This window comes from Biomphalaria glabrata, chromosome 6 (assembly GCF_947242115.1).
Source record: "Biomphalaria glabrata chromosome 6, xgBioGlab47.1, whole genome shotgun sequence".
Lineage (NCBI taxonomy): Eukaryota > Metazoa > Mollusca > Gastropoda > Planorbidae > Biomphalaria > Biomphalaria glabrata.
The window spans coordinates 18798581-18806485 of record NC_074716.1 but is presented as its reverse complement, the minus strand read 5'-3'; the positions used below and the strand labels follow the sequence as shown (position 1 = coordinate 18806485).

General features: G+C 37.1%; 1 protein-coding gene across 2 annotated transcripts in view; it reads left to right on the top strand.

Moving 5' to 3' along the window:
* The first annotated feature begins 4298 nt into the window (after positions 1 to 4298).
* LOC106060405 (beta-1,4-N-acetylgalactosaminyltransferase bre-4-like) overlaps positions 4299 to 7905 on the top strand; it is a 45571-nt gene continuing 41964 nt past the window's right edge. The window contains exon 1 of one of the 2 annotated variants that reach the window (XM_056034071.1): positions 4299 to 4526. The gene's annotated coding sequence lies outside the window, so the exon portion shown is untranslated. Of the gene's footprint in view, positions 4527 to 4595; positions 4800 to 7905 lie in introns of those variants that run through there. The other variant, XM_056034070.1, reaches the window with a different exon arrangement.

Here is a 7905-nt window from a genome sequence, read left to right as displayed (position 1 = left end):
TTGACAGGTAATCCATTTTCATACAGTTGCTGAAACAAATATACATAACTAAAAATGACCTTAGGTAGTGACGACAAGAGAGGTCTAAGAGTAAGAGCGCTCTCTTATTAAATGTGCTGTTAGACAGCGACAATAGGAGTGTGTCATTAGAATTATGACGAGCACTCGATGTAGATGATTCTTGAATATGTCAGCTACTTCGACTGACCATATATCAGCTGTCTTCAAACGATGACTTGAATGACTTGTAGTACTAGATTTTCACCCACACCGGTTGTAGTATCACGGTTGTCTAGTTTCACCCACACAGGCTGTAGTATCCAGGTTGTCTCAGCGTATCATGTTTGATCTCTTTCGTATCATGTTTGATCTCTTTGTTTGATCTCTTTCGCTTAGGATGTTAAAAAGTAACTTTGAACAATGCTGTGCTCCTAAAGCTATCTCAACTGGTGTACAAAAAAATACAACCACATAAATCGGGCTTCCAGATAAATGACACTTAGGACAGTAGTCAACTGGAAAAGTTGAAAATACAGCTCACACAGGAACAGTTCAAATTGTTCATTTCATCACAGATGAAAAAAATAGCTCGCTAACTGTAACTGTGTCATGGCAGGTCAACATGACATGTAGTAGTAGGTCTAGATACCAGGTGTGTAGTCAAAAAATTTAATAAATTCTGGATTAGTTGCAATTCATGTAAAGTTCAATCTTGAAGTACAAGTAGGCACAGTTAACTTTCAATTTCAGCTCTGTTTTCTGTTAGTAGTGTTAGACTAGCTGAAGATAATAATAATGTCACTCTTGGATCACGTGAATCTCACTTGAAAAATTGTGTGCTGGTCTCAATAAATGTAGATCTAGGTCATCTCTATAATGTTGAATGTGTCGCTGAACGACCAAATGAGAAAAATAGTAGAGTCTGTAATAATCAGGTTTTAGCTTTCTTGCTCGTTGAGTGGCGTCATGATTTGTGTAAACAAATATTTTTTAGAGTTACTTTTTTATGTGTTAACTAAATAGTTCACTTGCCAACTTCAAAAATATCCGTATAAATGTTACTGTAAGTAACTGTAGTATTAAAATACTTCTGACAGCAATAGAAAAAATTCTTGACTTGTTCCTCTGGTGCTCATAAATCCTTTAAGTTAGTAGATCTGACACTTCTGATATCATAAAATATCGTTTGCTGACACTTCTGACACTATTCTGACACCAAAGATGTCATTTTCTGACAATAAATGACTTGCACTTTGGACACTTCTGACACCAAGAATGTCACCGTATGATTTTATATGTTATGAATGTGGCTGTGGTTATCAATGTAGGCGTGGTGGTGACATTGGGTTCTTGTTACAGATCACAGAATAATGAAATGACGCTGGGTGTAGCAGACACAATAAGTTTAATATAACACCACATAGTGAATACACCATACAATTCGACCCAGGGATGGTCAGTATTAATCCAACAGTAATATACGAATATCACAACTTAGTACTTATTCTATAACCAACTACTTTAAACATCTAACTCTACTGCTTATATCTTAAGTGACTCAATACAAGTGCTTGCTACGAGATCTCTATGTGGACTGACTGCCTTTAACTCTCTGGTTCACCTAAGGTCAAAAGTGTTCACCTTAGTGCAACATGGGTTGTGAATAAGATTCACAATATGGAATTAACATACACAATACAGAATTAGGGTTTCTACTCTATGGCACCAACTTTGAGGTGGTGACACCTATCTATTTAAAAAATTTCTAGATTAATTGTCAATTAAACTGCCCAGTTTGTGTTTGTAATGTTATTACAGCGCCTTGAGCCTTGGGTGATCTGTTTCGTCTGTTTCTCATCATTTTGCAGAAAGGATGAAAGCGTTTTAATTTCTTCAGCAGCTTCCCTATGTGCAGTCCAGACGTTTGTAGTTTCTTCTGAACTATATTAATTGGGCGGAGGAGATTTGACCGGAATTCCAGATAAGCAACAAAAAAAAAATAATTCAAAATTGCTGGATCTGTCTCAGCAGAATGGAGAGCTGCCAGGTTCAGAGAGTAATTATCACAGTTCAGAAATGTTGCCTTTGGATTTATGTCTAAGAGGCGTTTCTGCAGGCCAGACAGACGGCCACTCATTATGTCTGCGTTATCATAGGTTTGACCTTTGCACAGATCAAAGTCCAGTCCAATGTCTTTAACAGTTTTCAGAACTTCATAATGTTGTCCATCAGGTTTCAAAATTTAGAGTAACCAATGAATGACTCTTTTATTTCGAAATTATCAACATCCAAGTAACGAACTATTAGGGATACATGTTCTTGATGAGAAACATCTGGAGTGGAATCAAGCGTAAGAGAAAAGTAACTAACTTGATTGACTTTCCCAACAATTGATTCCCTAACTTTATTGCCCATCAAGTTTATGAACTCATTTTGAATTTCTGGTGACAAATAATGTTTCTTCCCATATTCGATTCTATGTAAGTGGTGTTTCGTAACTTCATCAAATTCTGCAAGAAATTTCAAAGATGCTACGAAGTTCCCAGGATTGGGTGAATTCAGTTTTTCGTTGTGACCACGTAAGCTTGAGTTTGTTTTTGCTAAGTACTTAATAGCTGCTGCTACACGCTTTAGAATATCTCTCTAATACTGCTGATTTTTCAAAATTTTCGCATGAAACATATGTGACAGTTCATCTGGTTCTGTCTTAAGCGTTTCTTCATCTGAATTCCTCTTCAAAAAAGCTTGTCTGTGGTGGACTCCTTCTTCATGTTATTTCAGTCTCTCAGGTTTCTTCCATTTGATGAAACCAACTCCATGTTTGCTCAATGCACTAGATGTCTTTTCTGATGCCTCTGAAAACAGTACCTACTTATAGAAAACAAAATAGACATCCCGAGTGTGGAGAGAAGAGGAACCAAGATATATCATGGGCGTAGCCAGGATTTTTTTTCGGGGATGGGGGGATTTCCTCAGTGGCGTAGCATCCATAGCGCGAAGGGGTTTGATGAACCAGGGCCCACGACCATTTAGGGGCCCGCACCCGATGGTGAAACAACCATGAGGCCACGTCCCCTCTATGCAACATAAGCTCTACCTTAGGGCCTCCAATAAATATTTAATAGTTACGTTTAATTTCTGGACTTATTTGGGGTCTCATATCTCAAATAGCTTAAGGCCTTATAAACTCTACATACTGCATGGCGCGTGGGAGTCTCATAACTCAAATAGCTGAAGGCCTTTTCAACCCTACATACTGCATGGCGCGTGGGAGTCTCATAACTCAAATAGCTAAAGGCCTTTTCAACTCTACATACTGCATGACGCGTGGGGGTCTCATAACTCAGATAGCTGAAGGCCTTTTCAACTCTACATACTGCATGACGCGTGGGGATCTCATATCGCGCCTTGTCAAATGACTAATGACCAATTGTGGCCTTCCCTACACTGCATTTTTGTAAAAAAAAAAAATGTTAAAAAATTAAAAATTTTCCTTAAAATATCCTAAACGTCATATCAATCTTTATTTTAACTTCAAAACATTAACACGTGTTTTCACCTAGAGTCATTGTAAGTAACTGCTCTCACCAGGTTTATGTCATGTGGAGACGCGTTGGTGGGGATGTTTGATTCCCATACTCCCATTCTGTCCTTTTGTTTTTTCCCTCTGTTAATTAAATCTTTGGTAGTCACAGATGAACAGTATTCACGCCACAGTTAAAAGGTTTCAACTACATGGGCTGGGCATGCAATCTGTATGCCTGAAAAAGACCTTCCCGAATTTTTTTTTTTAAAGGAAAATATGTGTTAGAAAGCACTCTCAATGAGGTCAGCACAAGCATAATAAAGGCATTCTTATGAGCTCTTCATCACGTGAAGCTGTGAATGCAGTGTTTTGAGATACAAGAAAAGAACATCAGAAAAAGAAGGCAGATCACAAAAAAGGTTAAGAATCAAATCGGGAAACTCTACAACAGACATGCAGTGTGCAGCTGGATTTTCAAAGCGATGGTTAGACTCTAAACTTTTCTTCGAGATAACAGGAAATGAGATGATTCTCATCTTTGATCACAAAACATGAGCTATTTATGGCTCTATACAAAAAAGAACAAACAAAATATATTTTTAGTGGGAAATTTTTATGGAAAGTTTGGGGGGGGGGGTGACTCCCTGAACCCTGAGTTACCGCACCAGGTGACACTGACCCTAAGGACGCCACTGCTCCGAGTGAGGCGACCCTTTTCAACTAGCGCCCTGGGCAAGATCCGCGATACTCTCCTTATAGGCTTATACCTCGCCATCCTCATTGCCATAACCGTGATATTTATCTTCACCGCTTTTCGATAATATTATCGGATTATCCCTAGACAGTGTTGGTGATTTAACCATGGCTGGAAAAAGATATTTGAACTAAATCTATCTAATGCTATGTATAGATCTATCTTTATATTTCTGACAAAAAATGAATGTGAAGAACGAAACGAGTCGATCTAGATCTATCTTTAAAAATATTGGTGATAATTGATGTAATAAATTTATAAGATAGATCTAGTATATAAATGTAGTTTTAACTGTAGATCTAGATCTGAGCATTACATTTGAACAAATATTATAGATCTACATCAAGATCTAGTAGATCTATATTTAGTTTTGGTCGTATTTTACAGTCATGCATACAACCCTGGCACTGTTGCTTCTTTTAGAAACAAACAGGAACTATCGATCATCCTAAAGAAAAAAAATATAGGGCTAGTTTTTTCTTCTCTGAAGTTCAATACATATCGTTATGATTTTAAAATGTTGAGGATTTTAGATCTAGAATTATAGCGGAACTTATAATTGACCTTTAATTTTATTAACATCTAGAGTCTAGAGTGTAGATAGAATTATTATCATCATCAATGATCATCATGCTATGACATGACTTATTATTTATTATTAGATCTATGACTAGATTACTAGATCTAGATCTAGACTAGACTTTAGACTAGATTTAGATCTAGTATAAACTATTTACTCTTTCTAAACTCTAATGAAGTCTAACCCTAAGCTAAGACCAAGTCGCTAAGTCTAATCAAGGGTATGATCATGTTTTAGCGGGCGGCCGCCATATTAAAAATGTTGATAGCAACAGCTCCCAGGCAACCAATTGTTGCCAGATGGATTTTGTTGGTTAAAATAAATAAAATGAGTTATAGTGTGCTGCCAACTATTACATAAATAAAATCTGAATACATTTAGATAAGATGGAATGTAGACCTATTTATTTAAACAGGAAATAGATGTACATTTCACTAGTGTGAATCTATATTATTTCTCAATATTTTATTTTGTATGTGTTGGTGTAGATTGAGTTTGTTAAGGATACATGTTTTTGTGTTCTATTGAATCTGAAAAAAAAATAATAAAATATAAAAAATCGGTAATTTTTTTTGTTTTTCACATAGATGTTCTTTTTTTTTTTTAATTTGATGATGCTTTATTTCATTATGTGTGTGTATGTACATATGTGTGTATATATGTGTATGTGTGTGCGTACGTACTTGCGCGTGTATTTTATATGAAATTATTGAGAGTTAAAAAATACTTAGCTTATCAAGTATCTTATTAATGGTAAAACAATTAATGAGACATATTAATTCCACCATCCCCTCCTTTCTCATTCTTGGCAGGGGACTAGACTAAGGTAGATTTATCAGTACCATCATTTTAGTACATTTTAGTTTAGAAAACGATTTTAAGGCGGTAGAGGAGACAAGTGCACACTGACACAGTACCGCTAAAGCTTAAAACCTGTCAAAGTGCACATTACTTAGCTAGTCTTTGGTTTGAGTTGGACATTAGAGTTGCATTAAAGAATAATCCATTTGGTTTATTGGCTTGACCACATAACAGACGTTGTTACGGATAAACAGTATCCATGCCACAGCAACAATTGCGTGGGAGGGTCAACACAAACGTTACAAAGACACCCTTAAGAGTTCTCTCAAGGAGTGTGAGGGAAACGCTATAGCTCTGGGTCCTTTCTTATTGACTGCGGCCGTGAGTGTCGTGTTTCATGATATAACGCAAGGAGCTTGGTAATCAACAAAGAACGTAGATCTAAGATTAAAAAAAAAAGGAAGGTGAGAAATGAAGCAGGTATATCTGCAGCAACCCATGCCATCTATGTTGTCGGCTTTTTAAAAGAAAAAAATGGACTCCAAAGCCATCTTCAAATTCATAGAAAATGGGAAATAATCTCATCTTCAGCTACGAAGGAGGAGCCATATATTTAAGCTAGCTAATCTGCTCATTAACTGATTAGCTACAGGTTACGTTAATGTGCAAAAATCGACAATTTCCCTCTAGATATAGGCCTACTGTTCATATTAACTGTTTAGGTACCGTTAATGTTAGGGTTAGGATAGAGTTAGGTTTATCTAGGTATGCAAGCTCCTGCAAATAACTACAAAATAATAATTTAATTTATTAAACGCTGTTAACAAAGCACTATAAACCTTTGCAGAGCTGATTATTTTGTGTGTCAAAAGAGTTGAGTCAAAGATAATTACAACATAACGTAATACCCGGACAAGTGGATCCTGGTAGTTGGTGATAAATACGAAATTAGTCGTATTCTAATTCTGTTCTAAAGTTGCTGCTCGGCGGTCTGGAAGTTCAAAAGAAAACAGCGCCCACTTTCACTGCGCCAAATACCTATATTTTATATTGTTCATACCTCACAACCATCAAAGACATACCTCACTTACTAGACGTCCCATATTTGACCACTGGAGCAATACACCACAGGTGCGTTATATAAGTCACACTCATACAATACGCCTCACACGCACACCAATTACCATTCACACGAGGGGAGGGGAGTCATATATGGAAAATGAAAGAATGTCAAGAAGAGGGGAGGGAAGAGAAAGTGGCGAAAGAAAACTAAGTCTTACTGGGGGGGGGGGGGGAACAGAAGTTAGCAAGACATCCAGGATGACATAACATCCAGACGATGGCGTTTTCGGCTAGCGGCTCATGGGTGTCCCTCTTTGCTTTAACAGTGATAAGGGGAGGGAAGCTAAACGACCTCTGTGACCCGAAGCTGAGTCTGCCTTGGTCCAATGAATGGAAAACGGTGTGTGTGTATGTACAGTAGATGGACTGGGTGACAAACTCAGCTCTGCTATTAACATATGATTTTATTCTTTCTGACTCACAATCGACTGGTGTCTGGAAATATTTAAGCTCCCAGTAATTTAAGCACCCGGGACCGGGAAATCGGGCACTTTTTGACAAGGCAGAAAATTAGGCACTTTTCAATAGAGACTTAATTTAGAAGATAATTGATTTTTTTTAGCGCATGTTTTATTCCGAAAATACCAACAATAACTAATTTTCAACAGAATGTTCATGAATCAAAAGAAAAGCTGACAAACGGAAAAAAGTAGGCCTACAATCACAAGAATGCGGGGGAAAATCACATTATATAATTAAAGCCTGCATATCAAAGGATTCTGTGGAGGGGAGGTAGAGATGATTCCCCGCTTAATGCTTCACATCTACCACCAACCCTTTAGATTAATTGTTCATATTATTATTTTTTTAATATATATTATGTCGCTACCTCTCTCTAATGTAAAATTAAGCCACTCATAAGTCAGTAGTAAATGCAAAGTCAAGTTTGAGGGTGGAGTATTGAATTTTACCATTTCAGCCCCCCCCCCCCTTTAAACGATAAAGCAAAAGATTCCGATGATAGATGCAGAGTCAGATCGGGTGTGATGACGATAAATATAATCGCCTTATCCCCAACTACCTTAACCTTTAAGATGTGCTTGTGGAAGGGAAGGCAGAACAGAATGATAAATTTGTCAAATTCAGATAAATCTAACAAAAAAATTACTAACCCTAACCCTG